Raw genomic sequence first — 20,763 nt, forward strand, 5'->3', positions numbered from 1 at the left:
TGACTGCTGTTCATGCTGATTTTCCTGAGCTCGGGTAGAAATTCTACCAGAGCGGCAGCTCGTGCTCGTCAACTCACCGTTGGTGAGCACGAGCTGGGAATAAAACTCCAATGTGCTATGCGGAGTGGAGTTCTCTGCACTCTGCGAGCTCCGTGAAGTGCAGAAAACCCTGCAGACTCCGCGAACGGAGCAGGGTTCACCCCCATGCCTGCTTAATATTCCTGCCGGATCACTGAAATAATATCGACTACCAAAATATCTACTACCCAAAATATCGAGGAAAAAATATCTACAACCAAAATATCGAGTTTGTATGTACAAACAGGTAAGTACAAAAATATCGAGTACAAAATATCGTTTACAAAAATATCGTTGTAAAAAATATCGACTTTACTAAAAACAATGTTTAATTACATTAATATAAAAAATTAATTACTAAAATATAATTAACAATACTTAAAATAACTTTTAATCATTAAATAATTAATGAAAGTAAAAAAATAATATTTTTTTAATCATATTTCTTAAAACATATATATATATATAGTAACAAAATTTAATTAAATAATAGGCAATATTGTATATGTACCCCAAAAACCCAAAAATGACCCTGAACCCTAAAAATACCCCTTTACCCAAAAACTAAAAACTGACCCTGAACCCTAAAAATACCCCTTTACCCAAAAACTAAAAACTGACCCTGAATCCTAAAAATACCCCTTTACCCAAAAACTAAAAACTGACCCTGAACCCTAAAAATACCCCTTTACCCAAAAACTGAAAACTGACCCTGAACCCTAAAAATACCCCTTTACCCAAAAACTAAAAACTGACCCTGAACCCTAAAAATACCCCTTTACCCAAAAACTAAAAACTGACCCTGAACCCTAAAAATACCCCTTTACCCAAAAACTAAAAACTGACCCTGAACCCTAAAAATACCCCTTTACCCAAAAACTGAAAACTGACCCTGAACCCTACAAATACCCCTTTACCCAAAAACTAAAAACTGACCCTGAACCCTAAAAATACCCCTTTACCCAAAAACTAAAACCTGACCCTGAACCCTAAAAATACCCCTTTACCCAAAAACTAAAAACTGACCCTGAACCCTAAAAATACCCCTTTACCCAAAAACCCAAAACTGACCCTGAACCCTAAAAATACCCCTTTACCCAAAAACTAAAAACTGACCCTGAACCCTAAAAATACCCCTTTAATTTAACATAATTAGCAATTAATCAATTAAATTAAATTAATTACCAATTACATTTTAATTAATTAACAAATATTTTTTAATTAACAATTAATTAAATATTACTACCAATTATTAAATTTACATATTTAATGAATTATAATTAAATTACTTCCCACCCTATTCCCCTATAAACCCACAACCCGCTACAGAAAATACATTATTTTAATTTACATAATTAGCAATTAATCAATTAAATTAAATTAATTACCAATTAAATTTTAAATAATTAACATATATTATTTAATTACCAATTAATTAATTATTACTACCAATTAATAAATTTACATATTTAATTAATTATAATTAAATTACTTCCCACCCTATTCCCCTATAAACCCATAACCCGCTACAGAATAAAATGACACAATAATTTAAAAAAATCATTAATTAAAAATAATTATAAAATAAAATGACACTTTTCACACATATTATAACATAAAAACACTATAAATAATTAAATATTATTTAAAAAACTATATTTTTTACTATCTAGATTATATACTTGGATATTTTCACTGTCTATATTATTTACAGTCGATATTACTTCACTTACCTTAAAAACGATATTTTGGCTGTCGATATTCTGTCTAGTCGATATTTTCTTCAAACGATATTTAAAACTCGATATTCTGTCCAAACGATATTTTGGAGTCGATAATATGTCTGTGCACCATTCCTGCCCAAGGGAAATACCTGTATGTTCTCCTAAAACCACACCTAGCTGAAACATCAGCCTGTGTGTTGAAGAGTGCACTCAGGGTAAACCATAGCTTGGTCGCAAATCCTGAGAGCCCAAGGGCCATTACTATTCATTGAAGGCTTGACCAGAGGGAGGTTTGCTCTAACTCTTCAAGGAATGATTACAGCATGCAGGAGAGGTAGCTGCCAGCTAAGTCCAACGGATAGTGCTCCCTCAGAAATGCATGCCCCACACATGAACAATTTAACAATGAGTTCCTGGAACATTGTGGGCTGGGAAATAAGCTTGTTCATGAGGAATGGGGGGATTTTATAGAAACAGCTGATTTAATTATGTTCCAAGAAACTTGGGAGATTTCTTCGTCATATAGACAGGGCTTTCAAACATTTCATGTTTCAGCATGTAAGACAAATATCAAAATGGCAGATAGATGCACAGCTTGTTGATGATGAGAGAGGTTAAGCTTTAGTTTGTAGGCTTATAGGTGCTCAATAAGGTGACGTCGAGGGTCCTCCGACGTCGAACAAAGTATTTGAATAGTAGGGCTAGAGGGTCTCTAGTCCCATCCCTTAATTGGCACACAAAAATGGTTGTCCTTTCTTGGAACAAGAAAGAGACTTTCATTCAATGTTCATTCAAATTTGCTTTGATGTTTATTTCATGATCAAGTTCATTATTTTTCAAAAAACTGTTCTGATCATTTCACGATCATTTTCAACATTGTAAATCCAAGCACTGTCTTACAAGCGGGTCCAATGCATTTCGGGCATTGTTAATATGCCCTTCATCAGGGAATTGACACTGAAAACAATGATATGAGCATACGTTAGCACTGTGTTTGGTAAGTGTAAAAAATCATAAAGTAGCATACATCATCGTGCAAAGAAAGATACAAAAAGCAATCATTTAGCATGTCAAAAAAAGCATTTGTGAATGCGTAAAAGATAAACACTTATGATATGTACATGCATTACTGAACTCTAGAATGAGACGCCGTGTCACTTACGTGCCTCTGATGGAAAGTTTATCAAAATCTAAAAAAGAAGGTGAACGAGCTCTCATTAAAGTCTGACGGTTATGTGAATGCCATAATCTAAATGGGTTAGCGGGGAGACTAAAAACTAACCTGATGTTAAGCGGCAATGCGCCTGGGTCCGATGTTTGACTCTGAAAGTCGCCGGCAAAAGATTCACGTTTGCCGGTTGAGATACATTCAAATAGGGGTGTCATGTGATCGGTGACGTGTGGATCAACATAGTAGAAAGACTATGTGTTCGTTATGAGCTGTGTTGAGGTGTGGGCTCAAAGATATACTGTGCCGGTATTCCCGTGGACCGGTTTACAAAAAAAGGGGTGTAGGAATGTAATAATAAGAGCAAGAATAGTACTACTAAAAATAAAAAATAAAAAATGTTGAAAAGTTAAAATTAAGAAGCTCGGAGATTCGAACCGGGGTCTATAGGGTTATAAACCCAGTGATTTAGGTTAAGTAGCTAACTGGGGGTGGAATGAAAACAAGCTGTTTAAACAGTGTCAATGAGATTATAACTTGGAGCGTGCACATTAACAGCCAAGTAGGTGTACTGAGCAATTAAATCATAAATAACATGAAAACTCAATTCTGTCATTAAGGCCCATTGGTTTCTGGGTCGACAGTTTATATATCCAATAGTTCTCTCGTCTGAGTAGAAATTTATTATTGTCTCTTCCCTCTTGTTTCATGACTGTTTCAAGAATGGTAAATTTGATCTGGGAAACATTGTGTTGTGCTTCAACGAAGTGAGATGATAACGCTGATTTGGAATTTTTCAGTCTTATGTTGGACTTGTGTTCCGTTAAGCGCACTTTGATGCGTCTTTCTGTTTTACCGATGTAAAACTTGCCACATGGGCATTTGATTCCATATATCAAGTTACTGGTGTCACAAGTTGCATTCACTCGTAGTTTGATGGAATGGCCATATCTGGGGTGTTGAATTGTGTTACCTTTAATGATGTTGTTGCAATGTCCACAACTTAAGCAAGGTTTTGTTCCATGAAAAACAGAAGTTATTGTTTGTTTCTGTTGTAACATTTCGCCTAGGTTTTTGGCCCTGGTGTAGGCGAATATCGGTGGTTGGTTGAATGAATTAGCAAAATCAGGTTCCATGTTAAGAATCATCCAATGTTTCATTATACTTTGTTTAAACCTTCTACTTGCTGTGAAATACTTAGACACCACTACAGTCCGTGTTTGTTCAGGCTTTGTGGTAGGTGAGAGTAGTTTGGATCTGTCTATTTCAACAATTCTAGTTTTGGTTTTTTCCACTAAAGGTTTTGGGTAACCTCTGTGTGTAAATTTGTCGGCCATTTGAGAAAGTCTGACTTTGAGAGTGGTCTGATCAGAAGAAATTCTTTTTACTCTCGCCATCTGTGAGTATGGCAGGTTCCGAATCAGGTTTGGTTCATGGAAACTGGAGTGTAGCAGCATGTTATTTCTATCAGTGGGTTTGACATACAAGTCGGTGGTGAACCCTTGTGGTGTGACTGTAATTTTTACATCAAGAAAGTTGACGTCAACTTTCTTGATGTAAAAATTACAAGGGTTCACCACCGACTTGTATGTCAAACCCACTGATAGAAATAACATGCTGCTACACTCCAGTTTCCATGAACCAAACCTGATTCGGAACCTGCCATACTCACAGATGGCGAGAGTAAAAAGAATTTCTTCTGATCAGACCACTCTCAAAGTCAGACTTTCTCAAATGGCCGACAAATTTACACACAGAGGTTACCCAAAACCTTTAGTGGAAAAAACCCAAACTAGAATTGTTGAAATAGACAGATCCAAACTACTCTCACCTACCACAAAGCCTGAACAAACACGGACTGTAGTGGTGTCTAAGTATTTCACAGCAAGTAGAAGGTTTAAACAAAGTATAATGAAACATTGGATGATTCTTAACATGGAACCTGATTTTGCTAATTCATTCAACCAACCACCGATATTCGCCTACACCAGGGCCAAAAACCTAGGCGAAATGTTACAACAGAAACAAACAATAACTTCTGTTTTTCATGGAACAAAACCTTGCTTAAGCTGTGGACATTGCAACAACATCATTAAAGGTAACACAATTCAACACCCCAGATATGGCCATTCCATCAAACTACGAGTGAATGCAACTTGTGACACCAGTAACTTGATATATGGAATCAAATGCCCATGTGGCAAGTTTTACATCGGTAAAACAGAAAGACGCATCAAAGTGCGCTTAACGGAACACAAGTCCAACATAAGACTGAAAAATTCCAAATCAGCGTTATCATCTCACTTCGTTGAAGCACAACACAATGTTTCCCAGATCAAATTTACCATTCTTGAAACAGTCATGAAACAAGAGGGAAGAGACAATAATAAATTTCTACTCAGACGAGAGAACTATTGGATATATAAACTGTTGACCCAGAAACCAATGGGCCTTAATGACAGAATTGAGTTTTCATGTTATTTATGATTTAATTGCTCAGTACACCTACTTGGCTGTTAATGTGCACGCTCCAAGTTATAATCTCATTGACACTGTTTAAACAGCTTGTTTTCATTCCACCCCCAGTTAGCTACTTAACCTAAATCACTGGGTTTATAACCCTATAGACCCCGGTTCGAATCTCCGAGCTTCTTAATTTTAACTTTTCAACATTTTTTATTTTTTATTTTTAGTAGTACTATTCTTGCTCTTATTATTACATTCCTACACCCCTTTTTTTGTAAACCGGTCCACGGGAATACCGGCACAGTATATCTTTGAGCCCACACCTCAACACAGCTCATAACGAACACATAGTCTTTCTACTATGTTGATCCACACGTCACCGATCACATGACACCCCTATTTGAATGTATCTCAACCGGCAAACGTGAATCTTTTGCCGGCGACTTTCAGAGTCAAACATCGGACCCAGGCGCATTGCCGCTTAACATCAGGTTAGTTTTTAGTCTCCCCGCTAACCCATTTAGATTATGGCATTCACATAACCGTCAGACTTTAATGAGAGCTCGTTCACCTTCTTTTTTAGATTTTGATAAACTTTCCATCAGAGGCACGTAAGTGACACGGCGTCTCATTCTAGAGTTCAGTAATGCATGTACATATCATAAGTGTTTATCTTTTACGCATTCACAAATGCTTTTTTTGACATGCTAAATGATTGCTTTTTGTATCTTTCTTTGCACGATGATGTATGCTACTTTATGATTTTTTACACTTACCAAACACAGTGCTAACGTATGCTCATATCATTGTTTTCAGTGTCAATTCCCTGATGAAGGGCATATTAACAATGCCCGAAATGCATTGGACCCGCTTGTAAGACAGTGCTTGGATTTACAATGTTGAAAATGATCGTGAAATGATCAGAACAGTTTTTTGAAAAATAATGAACTTGATCATGAAATAAACATCAAAGCAAATTTGAATGAACATTGAATGAAAGTCTCTTTCTTGTTCCAAGAAAGGACAACCATTTTTGTGTGCCAATTAAGGGATGGGACTAGAGACCCTCTAGCCCTACTATTCAAATATCAGCATGTAAGACCACACCTGGTAGGCCCTCTGAGGGGCTATTATCTCAGGTTAAGATTTCATCAGGATACCAAGTTAGTCAACTTCCGATTAACTGTCCAACTTAGCATAGAAATCTCTTTTCCTGATAAAAATAACATTTCTTCTTTTTAACGTATACTGTTGGAGTGTCTCCAAATCAGCTGACTCCTGTGTCCTCTACCTTTTGAATGATTATATCTCCACATTACCACGGGAAGAAGCAGTTGTGATCGTGGGTGGGGGCTTCAATGTATGTTTTGAACCATCTGCACTTCACAATGAAGTTGCAGGAGAAGAAGATCAATACTGGGGGTGGGGACCATTCCAAACTTTCCTTCCTCTGGTTGCCCTGCAAATGTTGGATCTCTGTATGAGGAGTCAATTGAGGGCTTAAACCAGTAGAATTAAATCTGACTTAGAGATGTGTCCCACTTTTAAACAACATAATTACCAGAGCTGTATTGATTATTTATTACTCTACATTCAACTCTGGGGAAATATTATAGATATGGAAGTGTTGTCTAGACAAGAGAGTGATCACTTCCCTCTTCGCCTCTCCCTTCATGTAAGTTGTGAAGGAGGGAGTGAGACCCATAAAATACCTGAAGTTGTCCTTTCGGTGAGCAATAATCGGAAGAGAATTAAGTGAGAGAGCATTGCGGACAATGAGTCCAAGCATGCTTTATTATACCATGACCTAGTTCCCATTCTGTCCTTCATGGTCAACATAGAGGTGGCTCACAATATATTCATGGATGGGCATAGTAAATGGTTAAAGCAATTGAATATTAGTCTCTTTACTAAACGTTCCCCATGTAAGAATCTCCCACAGAAGGCTGTTCCCACATGGTACAACAGGGCTTGTAAGTCAGCTAAGAGTAAGCTGCTTAGTGCCCTTAAAAGATGGTTTCCACATGACATAAAGTCAGCCAGAGCAGACTATAAATGAGCCTTAAATAAAGGAAAAATATACATGTGACACAGAAATCTGGAGTGATATTTTCTCTGCAGTCCACTCAGGAGACCAGGTAGCATTCTAGGATATAATAGTACATGGCGCAAAGACAGCTAAGATAAAGCCATAATCACACATTCTTCCACAAGACTGGGTGAACCATTTTAAATCTCTCTATAGTAGCCCCCAAGTAGCCCTTAAGTACCATAATGATTCTGGTCTCATGCAGATGATTATACCTGGGATGATTTTGCCTTCTGATTCATTTACTGGTAAAGTTAGTTGGGCATTCACAAAGTCTGAAGTGTCTGTGGCCATCAGATCACAGAAGGCAGGAAAGGCACCTGGATTAGATAGAATCCCAGTGGTGCGGTATACTCTAACCCACCCTAAACCCTAAAAAATACACCTTTCCCTAATATATATGTATATATAAAAAACACTTAAAACCATTAATACTTACATAAACTTACCTTTAAAACGTTGACAACGAATATGCCTTCACAATGAAATTTGTTGTATTGGCATGTGCGGTAAAGGAATATTCGTTGTAAAATCCTGTGTGGTAAAGACCTGCGTTGTAGTGTTGCCTGCATAGGGAAGCCTGCGTGGTAATGGCATGCTGGGATCCAGCTTCATGGTAAAGGCTGTTTCCCCCTCACTACTCATTCACTTTATATTTACCTTAGCCCCAACATTCCATTGATGACATCACAGGCCCTTCAACAGTGGCTGATTCTAAATTCAGTGTCAGGATCGTAGGCTCAGATTATGCTAAACTTTCTTTACTGTTTTCTCACAGCAGCCAATAAAGAACAAAGTACAGTACCCAGCAGGGTGCCGAGTAAAGGACTAGAAACACATAATCTAAAACTGTCCAATCATAACACCAGTAACCATATAAATTATTCCCCTCATAGTCCTTTCTTCTCTTTCTTTTTCTGCTCACGGTAGCTAAGCTAAGTACCTTTACGTTTAACCATTATTCTTTGGTAAAAAAATTAATTTATTTATTGTTATTAAAGGACATACTATGGATTGATAATAAGTACATCTTTCCCTTTCAGGAAATGTTTAATTGGAGATTTCGATATCGGGGCAAGACCTAAATCCTCTCAGCGAGATGCAACACTTTGTTGCGGTTAGTGGTCCTGCTGTCCGTGGGTCCATGACCTGCATTCCTCAGGGGATTCTATCCCTTGACAAAGAGCTCGGGGAGAAGAGAACGCTATGGCCTCCTCTTGGCCCATCCCAGGAGTGGCACAATTCAGCACGCTCCACCCAGGTGGGTCATGTCTGCTCTCAACTCTTCCCACGTCCTTTGACAGGAGCAGGGCACCCATTTGAGTAGTTTCTGGACAGCGCGCTTGCCACTCAGACAACTCGTTTTCTCAGATAGGACAGCAATTAAAAAAATAAAACAGATCAATACTGCAATGACTGGCCTCAGCATTTTTAGGCTTGTTGATGGAAAATTACTTGGAATTCCAGGGCAACACTGGATTAGATTAGGGCAACAGGGTATCGTTAGTCAGGGATTTCTCCTCATATCAATCAATCAGGATTTGTAGAGCTAGGCTGACTCACCCAGGAGGGTCTTGAGGTGCTGTGGGATCATGCTGAGGGATCACACAGCCAGTTCCTATTGATTGAATAGCCAGGTGTTGGGGGACTTCCTGAACTGCTGGAGCGATGGTGAAGCTCTGAGGTGCAAGGGGAGGGAGTTACAGGTCTTAGCCGCCAGGTGGGAGATGGAGCTGCCTGGCGGATACATTGGGTAGCTGCTAGGTAGAAGGATCAAAAACGTCTATTTCCCTGGCCAGTTGATGGTAATTCACTCTTTTGTTGAGGTACCCGGGTCCTTTATTGTGTAGTGTCTTGTAAGTGTGGGTTAGTAGCTTGAAATGGCATCTCTTTGCAACTGGTGAGGATATCCACTGGGGAGTAGAGAGTTAGCACCTGGGCACTCACTAGGATGGTAGAAGACCATGGTTATGTTGGCTCTGAGCCCTCCAACATAAACCCAGAACTTGTACACAAGATAAACCAGGCGGTCCCCAGACCTTTTGACTATGTATGGGCGAAGACGTTACAGAAATTGCAGAATCCTCCGGCCTCAACCCCTCGGGTTTCGCATAGTGATCCAGCTTAGATATGCAGAATTGACACAGGTAAGCTCTCCAATGGGGAGCAAGGACTGGAAAGTCCTTCAGAATTGGTGGATACTTTTCTCAATTACTTAAACTCATACACTTCTTCCAACTAGAACCGGGACTAGAAGAAGTAGCTGGTCCTAGTGTTCCTTTCTCTCCTATCAAAATATCCTTTCCTTCCACTGCCGACCAAGACCGAGAGAGTTGCTGATTCACCCACTTCTGACAACTCAGACACAGAGTCAAAGAGACTGAAGGATTGGTATTCCTCCGGAGGGGCTGAAGAGGAACCCTGTGAGAACATGACAAACCCTTCAAAGACCAGGATCGACATGCTGACTGTTTGACCTGAAGAAATCGGACATCTGCATTCCTTGAAGTGGGAACCCACCCCCAAGGTGGCATATTACCTAAAAAATGACTCCATCAATCCCTGGACAAGGAGGTTAGGAATAGACTATGGGCAGAATGTCAGAGACCGTCTATTGAAGGGTAAGTAGCCGTAACTCCAGAATCAACACCACCATGTTCACCTTTTTATGAAAATTGACTAAGGACCCTAAAGGCAGCATACATCAGACCTGGTAGGTTTGCCAGGACAAGCTCTTGGGCCTGGCAGGCCACTTGAAACAAATAATGGAGCTAGCTCAAGCAGCAAAGGAATCAGCTCAACCCTGAAATCTTGTCAGGCTGGGCACAGAGGGCTGTTTGCATGCTAGGAAATGCAAACTGTGCCTTGTCAACAGAGCATAGGCACTCTGTTCTTCTTAGACTGGACCCAAAGCTAGAGGAGCTGGAGACTACAGAGGTGGGACCCAAAGCTAAGTGGATGACTTTATAAAAGACCTGTCCAGATTTGTTTATCCATTCACAGTACAGGAGAAGGGCCAGTCCTCAATCAAGAGGATATTTAACCCTAGTGTTTTGGGTAGGGTCAGACTTGACACAGGATGCTTGTCCGGCCACTTCTCTTCTTATGGTTTGCAAGGATCCTAGGGTCCAAAGCGACCCAACGGGTCATATCAGAAAGGTTACACCCTTCTTCCCTTCCTGGAACAAGTACCAGAGATGGTCAGGAAGACGTTCAGGCAGAAGATCGCCAAATTTGTCAGGAAAGAGTTGGGTATTCTTCTGTAACAAGATTGAGGGGCAATACATTAGAATGTCTTCATAGGTAGACGGACATCTCTTTGAATGTCATGGTTTTCCAGGCATAAGCAATCGCAATGGAGCGCACACCGCTAGCCCCTCCTCCAGATCGCCCCTCGGGAATCTGGTACATGGAGTTCTTGAGTGGTTCACCCATGTGGGTGCAAGTAGGTACTTGTAAAACTGATGATCTCTAGACCCGATACATGTCCCGGGTTTTTGGATATCGCCCGAGACATGGCTCGGGTTTCGGGATAACTTCCCTCATCAGTAGAGAAAATAGTTAGGGGTGGAAGAGAAGGCCGCCAAACAACCGTCAATGGCCTCGATGCCCGAACCGGCACGCAGCTGCGTCGTCCAGGAGCCCGTCGGCTCAAAGCTCAAGGGAGCCAATTTGTATAAGTAATCGCAATGGAGCGCACACCGCTAGCCCCTCCTCCAGATCGCCCCTCGGGAATCTGGTACATGGAGTTCTTGAGTGGTTCACCCATGTGGGTGCAAGTAGGTACTTGTAAAACTGATGATCTCTAGACCCGATACATGTCCCGGGTTTTTGGATATCGCCCGAGACATGGCTCGGGTTTCGGGATAACTTCCCTCATCAGTAGAGAAAATAGTTATGGGTGGAAGAGAAGGCCGCCAAACAACCGTCAATGGCCTCGATGCCCGAACCGGCACGCAGGTGCGTCGTCCAGGAGCCCGTCGGCTCAAAGCTCAAGGGGGCCAATTTGTATAAGCAATCGCAATGGAGCGCATACCGCTAGCCCCCGCTCCAGATCGCCCCTCGGGAATCTGGTACATGGAGTTCTTGAGTGGTTCACCCATGTGGGTGCAAGTAGGTACTTGTAAAACTGATGATCTCTAGACCCGATACATGTCCCGGGTTTTTGGATATCGCCCGAGACATGGCTCGGGTTTCGGGATAACTTCCCTCATCAGTAGAGAAAATAGTTAGGGGTGGAAGAGAAGGCCGCCAAACAACCGTCAATGGCCTCGATGCCCGAACCGGCACGCAGGTGCGTCGTCCAGGAGCCCGTCGGCTCAAAGCTCAAGGGAGCCAATTTGTATAAGCAATCGCAATGGAGCGCACACCGCTAGCCCCTCCTCCAGATCGCCCCTCGGGAATCTGGTACATGGAGTTCTTGAGTGGTTCACCCATGTGGGTGCAAGTAGGTACTCGTAAAACTGATGATCTCTAGACCCGATAATTGTCCCGGGTTTTTGGATATCGCCCGAGACATGGCTCGGGTTTCGGGATAACTTCCCTCATCAGTAGAGAAAATAGTTAGGGGTGGAAGAGAAGGCCGCCAAACAACCGTCAATGGCCTCGATGCCCGAACCGGCACGCAGGTGCGTCGTCCAGGAGCCCATCGGCTGAAAGCTCAAGGGAGCCAATTTGTATAAGCAATCGCAATGGAGCGCACACCGCTAGCCCCTCCTCCAGATCGCCCCTCGGGAATCTGGTACATGGAGTTCTTGAGTGGTTCACCCATGTGGGTGCAAGTAGGTACTTGTAAAACTGATGATCTCTAGACCCGATACATGTCCCGGGTTTTTGGATATCGCCCGAGACATGGCTCGGGTTTCGGGATAACTTCCCTCATCAGTAGAGAAAATAGTTAGGGGTGGAAGAGAAGGCCGCCAAACAACCGTCAATGGCCTCGATGCCCGAACCGGCACGCAGGTGCGTCGTCCAGGAGCCCATCGGCTCAAAGCTCAAGGGAGCCAATTTGTATAAGCAATCGCAATGGAGCGCACACCGCTAGCCCCTCCTCCAGATCGCCCCTCGGGAATCTGGTACATGGAGTTCTTGAGTGGTTCACCCATGTGGGTGCAAGTAGGTACTTGTAAAACTGATGATCTCTAGACCCGATAATTGTCCCGGGTTTTTGGATATCGCCCGAGACATGGCTCGGGTTTCGGGATAACTTCCCTCATCAGTAGAGAAAATAGTTAGGGGTGGAAGAGAAGGCCGCCAAACAACCGTCAATGGCCTCGATGCCCGAACCGGCACGCAGGTACGTCGTCCAGGAGCCCATCGGCTCAAAGCTCAAGGGAGCCAATTTGTATAAGCAATCGCAATGGAGCGCACACCGCTAGCCCCTCCTCCAGATCGCCCCTCGGGAATCTGGTACATGGAGTTCTTGAGTGGTTCACCCATGTGGGTGCAAGTAGGTACTTGTAAAACTGATGATCTCTAGACCCGATACATGTCCCGGGTTTTTGGATATCGCCCGAGACATGGCTCGGGTTTCGGGATAACTTCCCTCATCAGTAGAGAAAATAGTTAGGGGTGGAAGAGAAGGCCGCCAAACAACCGTCAATGGCCTCAATGCCCGAACCGGCACGCAGGTGCGTCGTCCAGGAGCCCGTCGGCTCAAAGCTCAAGGGAGCCAATTTGTATAAGCAATCGCAATGGAGCGCACACCGCTAGCCCCTCCTCCAGATCGCCCCTCGGGAATCTGGTACATGGAGTTCTTGAGTGGTTCACCCATGTGGGTGCAAGTAGGTACTTGTAAAACTGATGATCTCTAGACCCGATACATGTCCCGGGTTTTTGGATATCGCCCGAGACATGGCTCGGGTTTCGGGATAACTTCCCTCATCAGTAGAGAAAATAGTTAGGGGTGGAAGAGAAGGCCGCCAAACAACCGTCAATGGCCTCAATGCCCGAACCGGCACGCAGGTGCGTCGTCCAGGAGCCCGTCGGCTCAAAGCTCAAGGGAGCCAATTTGTATAAGCAATCGCAATGGAGCGCACACCGCTAGCCCCTCCTCCAGATCGCCCCTCGGGAATCTGGTACATGGAGTTCTTGAGTGGTTCACCCATGTGGGTGCAAGTAGGTACTTGTAAAACTGATGATCTCTAGACCCGATACATGTCCCGGGTTTTTGGATATCGCCCGAGACATGGCTCGGGTTTCGGGATAACTTTACTCATCAGTAGAGAAAATAGTTAGGGGTGGAAGAGAAGGCCGCCAAACAACCGTCAATGGCCTCGATGCCCGAACCGGCACGCAGGTGCGTCGTCCAGGAGCCCGTCGGCTCAAAGCTCAAGGGAGCCAATTTGTATAAGCAATCGCAATGGAGCACACACCGCTAGCCCCTCCTCCAGATCGCCCCACGGGAATCTGGTACATGGAGTTCTTGAGTGGTTCACCCATGTGGGTCCAAGTAGGTACTTGTAAAACTGATGATCTCTAGACCCGATACATGTCCCGGGTTTTTGGATATCGCCCGAGACATGGCTCGGGTTTCGGGATAACTTCCCTCATCAGTAGAGAAAATAGTTAGGGGTGGAAGAGAAGGCCGCCAAACAACCGTCAATGGCCTCGATGCCCGAACCGGCACGCAGGTGCGTCGTCCAGGAGCCCGTCGGCTCAAAGCTCAAGGGAGCCAATTTGTATAAGCAATCGCAATGGAGCGCACACCGCTAGCCCCTCCTCCAGATCGCCCCTCGGGAATCTGCGACCCGGAGGAGGGGCTAGCGGAGTGCGATCCATTGCTTCTGTTTCTATGGTTTTCCAGGCAGTCCAGGAATTCTACACAGAGTTTTGGGGGGGCCCTCATTAGCCCATAAGGTTAACCCCCTTATCCTTTTCATACAAGGCCTCAGACTTTATAGATCAGGAGCTAAAGTGCTTAAAAGCCAAAGTTTAGATAGAAGAATCCTTCGTGCATCCAAGGGGGATCCTAAGCAAACTATTTGTAGTCAAGAAAAAAGGCAAGGGGGTGGGACCATTAATACATATGAGGGAATTCAATGGTTGGCGAGTCTACAGGCATTTCAGGATGCAGAAATCCATATTTTGAGGGACTTTGTCAGACAAGGTGACCGGATGATATGTTTGGAACTAAAGGACACCTATTTCACAATTCCAATATTCACACCCTGCAGGCATTTTTTACAATTCATCTGGAAGCATTAGGTCTAAGGATCCAAGGTTCTGCGCTTTGGCCTATCATCAGCAATCAGCATCATGGGGCTTCTCCAAACATCTCAAGCTGTTAGTTCCATGACTTTGATCACAGAGTTGCAGACTCAAAATTAGCTAGAGGACCTCATCCTGATGGCAGAAACACAACAAGAAAGACGTTTTTCAACATGCTCAACTAGCAGTACGACTGCTGTAGGACTTAGGGTTCCTCATAAACATAGAGAAGTCAGACCCGATTCCCAAACAATGCATGGAAATTTTGGATTTACAATAGATTCCAAGACAGCATCCTTTGAATTACCACCTCATAACATATATTCCATTATGCGGGTTCTCACGAACATTATTGTGATTCTGATGGTGTCACTTCGATCAATTGCCAGGATAGTAGCTATTCTATCCTCCTTGAGTCAAGCGATATTCCCCGGGCCGCTGCATTATAGTGCCTCTGCGTCTCAAGATCATGCACCTTCAGAAAGGACTATCGTACTTAGAAGAGGGCCTTCTGTCCCAGAACAGAGCTCCTATTGTGTCTAACCACACAATTTTTAGATCAGCATGGTGATAGAATCTAACATTAGTAGCTGAGGCTGAGGAGTTTTCTGCAAAGATATTTCAACCAGAGGACGATGGACTCAGGAAGAGTTATCCCTCCACATCAACTGCTTGAAGCTTATGCCAGTCTCCTTCGTCATCAAGAGCTTAACGAAGAATAACAGATCCTCCAGGGTCCCAGAGCGGAATTTCACACACTGGTGATGGACAACCTTCTGCTCCTCATGCCGTGGCACATTTTAGGCAATGCTGGAACATGCAGAACTTTCACAGAAAGCTAGATTCTTCAAACAAGGACTGAGTCGATGTATCAGAATGTTACTTCCTGGGATGTCTTTATATGACAGTTTGTAAGGGTATGTGGGGATGGAAAGCCCCCCACCCCCCTAAGTTACTTTAAGGTCCAAGAGGAGGGGGAAAAAAGTACTAACACTAAAGACCTCTTACCTGACCTATATTACTATTTATGTGACCTATACAGGTTCTCTATGACAATAACCCACCAGTGTTGAACAACGTCTCAAAGTTTAAGAGAAACAATATTTTCTTCACTGAATTTTATTATATTTATAACATGTTTTCTTTTTGCAAATTAATTAATATAATCAATTTACATTGCATTATTTTATCTTCTAGTATACATATTGAATAGAAAAAAATCAGATACATAAATACAAAACAGTACTCATCTCTTCAGACAGTAAAATCAGAGTTCATTGCTTATTATGAACTGAATTTACTAAAAGTACCAAAATATTTAAACCAGCAGCAACCTTTTATTCGTTCATTCGTACCACACAGCCACACTCATTCTAGCTACAATCATACTATAAATACACGTCACTAGAGATTCGGCCCTCTGGGAAGTATCACGTTGTATTGGAGAGATCTGTATTTGTAGTTGCCTACAGACACTGCTTTATGATGGAATTGTTTCTCTTGGACCACTTCTCAGTGGCAAGTTTGTAAGGATATGTTCATAACAGTGGAGTGTAAAAATATTCACTGGTAGTCCTCATGGTGCTCACTATTAATGTCAAATTCACATATGTTCGACCATACAACGGTCACACATTGGAAGGAAGTGAATTATATAAAGTCACTAATGTGTTTGGTGTTAGTTGGGAAGGTGTAGATAGCTGGTTTATGACACTTATAGAGTTTTGTTGTGTTCAATAAGTATTGCGGTGAGATACAATTCAGACTGTGATTGAAGCGCTAATCACACACTCATAGTAAACTGAATACAAGTGGAAGGGCAGGGCAAGGAAGTTAACTTTAAACAATTGACAGGGAATGTTTGAGGTCTGAAATATCTGATGGAGGCTAAAAATGTCCTAGCATCTTTGAATAGAAATGCAATGGATATCATTATGCTGAGGTAATACCCCTATACAATCACAGGTACACTATGTTTGGGAAATAACAGGGATACAGTACGTATTTCTACTCAGATAACGCATGCTAAGAATGATATCATGATCATTCACACTCCATACTTAACATTTTCAATTAATAAAATAGTGTCAGACACTGAAAGGTATTACAGGATACTTCACAGTAGAATAGTAGTTCTTAGACTTACATTGACTAATGTATATATGCCAAATATTGAGCTTCACAGTTTTCATGAAGATGTGTTGGGTCTCTGTGAGGAATTATAGGACTCACTGTTAATATGGGCCAGGGACATAACTTTGCAAGTTTCTTTCTACAGTTCTACCGCCTATAGTGGTACATTTTATTTTGGAACTAGCAGCCCGTTCCGACGTTGCCTGGGGCAGAAGGGGGCTGTGGGCAGTACCGCAGCAGGAGACGCGCAGCAGAGCGGCCAGCAGCGGGAGCAGCATAGCGTAGTCACAGCAGAGCGTACTCACAGCACAGCGTACTCACCAGCATCACGTGCGCAGGATGTTGTTTCCATGCTCCCGTTTTCTTGCTCCTGGCCGCTTCTGCCCACGCTCCTGTCCGCTCTTACTTCGCGCTCCCCTGGGCATGTCGATGTCGACGGTCCTCCCCGCGCTCCTGGTGGCTCCTACGCGCTCCGGACCTTACAGGGTGTCGCTTTCTTTCTCCTGGGCGCTCCTCGTAGGGTGTGTCTTCCGCGCTCCAAACCTTGCAGGGTGTTGCTTCGGCGCTCCTGTCCGCTCCTCGCAGGGTGTCACTTCCGCGCTCCGGCCCTCTCAGGGTGTTGCTTCTGGCTTCCGCACTCCTGGCCGCCGACCCGTGATATCAGCCCACACACGTCGTTAGCTGGCGCTACTTCGAAGGCACTTTTCCTTAAAAATTACTTTGCCCTTCTAACATATATATTTTTTCTTATATAGCCTATGTCCATCTGCTTGTCCCGACATTTTCAAAGATGTATTGGGTGTTTGGATTGGTGGTCAACTTTTCGAGTTTACCCGCCTCAAAGGTTCCCAGTTCTCTCTTTATAATAGTAAGCATAGAATAGATGTTGAAAGGTAAGTTACATTTGTGGTGGTATTGTTTGTACTGTGTGCCCCTATGTATGCCTTTAAAAGTAGTGAGTGTAATTAATGTTGTTATTTTATTTTTGTGTTGTCTGTTTTGAGAAGCAATTGTGATTGTTGTTTTTACAGAACAGTGGTATTAGGGAAAGGTCCGTGAAAGATCATACAGGACGTCTGTTTCTTCAAGTGTAAGGACCCTTATTTAAATCGGCATGTTTTGCTTTGACTGCAAGCCCCCGTGTTGAACCTTTGATGTAGTGCAAATTGTGCAAGTCTGTCTGCCTTTGCGGAGCAATTACAGGGAGGCCTCCGAGTACGCCTTTTTCCAGGCCCCTGCGAGAACCTTTGAATTATGTTGAAGCGTAAAACGTTAGTTTTTTGTTGATGCTGCAGTGAGACCTATGAGTGCGCGAACGTTTTAGCCTCTTTGGGCAATGTAAATGAGGGTTATTGATTTCGGCCTCTCCAACGGAAAGCGGCGTCAATGACCATACATCATGCCTCTTCGGCAATGTAAATGAGGCTTATTTAATTCGGCTTCTTTTTGGTTTCCTGCCCGCCCCCCGTGCGAACGTTTAATGTCATGCAAATTGTGTAATTTTGTCCGCGTTGTTGCCTGAATGTAATTGAGCCCTCCGTGAACGGGTTTGTCCTTACGACGTTAATAATGTGCTCCGTGGTTAAACTGTGTCCGCTTTTGCGCAGCTAATACAGTGCTTCCTTCATCTTACGCGTTGGTCTGCAGTTTAGCAATAATGTGCCGAGTGCGTCAACCAATCCTTGGGGTTTTTTTTGTAGTCATGTGCGTGTTGGACCAATGTGTGAAAGTGTAGCAAACTTTTTTGGGGAAGTACTGTGCTACTTGTATTTAATGTAGCGTGATTGGTTGTTTGGTTAAGCCGCGCCCCTTTGGTGTGGTCTCACTTGACTGATACTGATCGCGTTGTGAAGTGGGCTGTGACTTGTGGTACCGTGCCCATTTTGCTTAGGAAGCCGCGCCCCTTTGTTTATGTCGGATCGGAACCCTGGTGAATTCGCGGAATGTATGAGCGATGTTGTGAGTGAAGTGAGTACCCAGCCCATGCCAAACAGCGAACTTGTAAGCAAACTTGTAATGTTTTTAGGCATGCCCCTATCATAATGTATTGGCACGGTCCTCAGTAACATGCCCAAGACGCTGTTTCTGTCATCATTGGTTTGTATTTTAATTCGCTGTGTACAAAACTGTGTTTATGTCTCCAGTGATTCTTAATGAAGTCGCTGTGTTTTGTGAAGGGGCTGTGTTTTCTGTGTGGTTGAAGGTGTAAGCGCCTGAAGTGTGATGCATTTAGGGACATGCCCCTCTGGCAATGTTACCGCCCACATTAGTTTGACACGCCCATGCTACTCCCTAACAGAAGAACAACGCCCACGAGGAACTACTTTAGCCTGAATGTTCTTTGCCCTTTCTAATGTATATGTTGTACAAATGTATAGCCTATGTCCATCTCCTGGACCTCCCCTTTCCAACGCTGTATTGGGTGTTGTGATTGGTGGTGTACTTCTGGAGTTTACCCGCCTCAAAGGTTCCCAGTTCTCGCTTTATAATAGTAGTATAGATGAAATATAAACATTTGAACAATTTAAAAGGGCTTGGAGCAACATATCTTGATCAATTTCTAGAGACATCTACATGTAGACCAGACACAATACATGCACTTCTTAGCTGTATGATATCAAGAACAGAACTCGTAGTGATTTCCAGGTGTTTGATTAACTAGCTAGGAAGCATACTCTCTGTATACTGTCTAGGACGTTTTTAAAATGTTCATATGTATTTTTTGTATATCATGAGACCTGTGGTACTGAAGGATCATAGTGTAGAGACGCTCTAGATGTTGCACGGCACGTCGGCGGACGTGACGTGCAGGCGGCCAGGATTGGCTGCGGGTGTTGGGGGCGTGGCTTAGCGCGGAGAGCGCGAAAACCACAGCGGGAAGAGCGGGCGCTGGAGCGGAGGCTCGGCGCTCTTTGGGGATTGTTAGAGATATAACCAATAAATAAGAGTTAACCACAGCAAGGTCTCAGAGTAGTCATTGGGGCCTGCCTACATCATTACAGTGGCGACGAGGGTGGGATTGAAGACCCCCCAGCAAGGCAGAACCACTGACTCAGCCCTATGCGACAAGCAAGCACCAGAAGCTTCGGGACCACCCCACGAGGTACAGGGGAGCAAGACTACCTGGTGCAGGAGAACAGGTACCCCAAAGAGCGCGGCAGAGCCCGGCACACCGGAGGGTGTGGCGCAGAGGAAGGAAAAAAGGGAGGAAAAGCCCTGGAAACCTAGAAGTAAGGCAGGAGAAGAGCGCCGACCCACCCAGCGAGCAGCAGACTGGTGAGCACGCGCTGGAGGGTTCACAAGGAGCCGAGGGGGCCGACACGGACAGTCCCCGAACCCCAGCAAGTGGAGAAGAACAAGACGACGCACCAGGGAGTCCCCGTGGCCAAGTAAGATCACTACCTGCAGCGAAGAGCGAGAAGATGAGCGCGCAAGCAGGCTACGCGATGGCTCCGGTACAGTTCTTACCTCGCCCAGGAGAACCCCTCATGAAGTGGGAGGACTGGAGAGAATACATCGACAATTTCATAGGTGTACTGGAAGATGAGAATGAGGAGGTATTCAAACCCCAGAGGAAGAAACGCATTTTGCTACTGAACTTAGGCCCAGAAGGACTCCGGATTTACAAGAGCTTGGTCCCGAAACAGAGGACATCCACAGACGACGACGTATACGCACATGCGCTCGAAGATCTCAATGAACACTTCAGACCGGCGGTGTGCGTGTCGGTGGATAGGTTTAATTTCCAACAGAGGAAGCAGAAGCAAGGAGAAACAGTGGAGGAGTATGTGGCGGCACTGAAACGACTGGCAGCCACGTGCAGGTACGCCAACTGGGAAGAGGAATTCATCAAGGACCAGGTGGTGATGCATACCACGTGCACGAATGTGCAGGAC

This window comes from Lissotriton helveticus, chromosome 10 (genome assembly GCF_964261635.1).
Source record: "Lissotriton helveticus chromosome 10, aLisHel1.1, whole genome shotgun sequence".
NCBI lineage: Eukaryota > Metazoa > Chordata > Amphibia > Caudata > Salamandridae > Lissotriton > Lissotriton helveticus.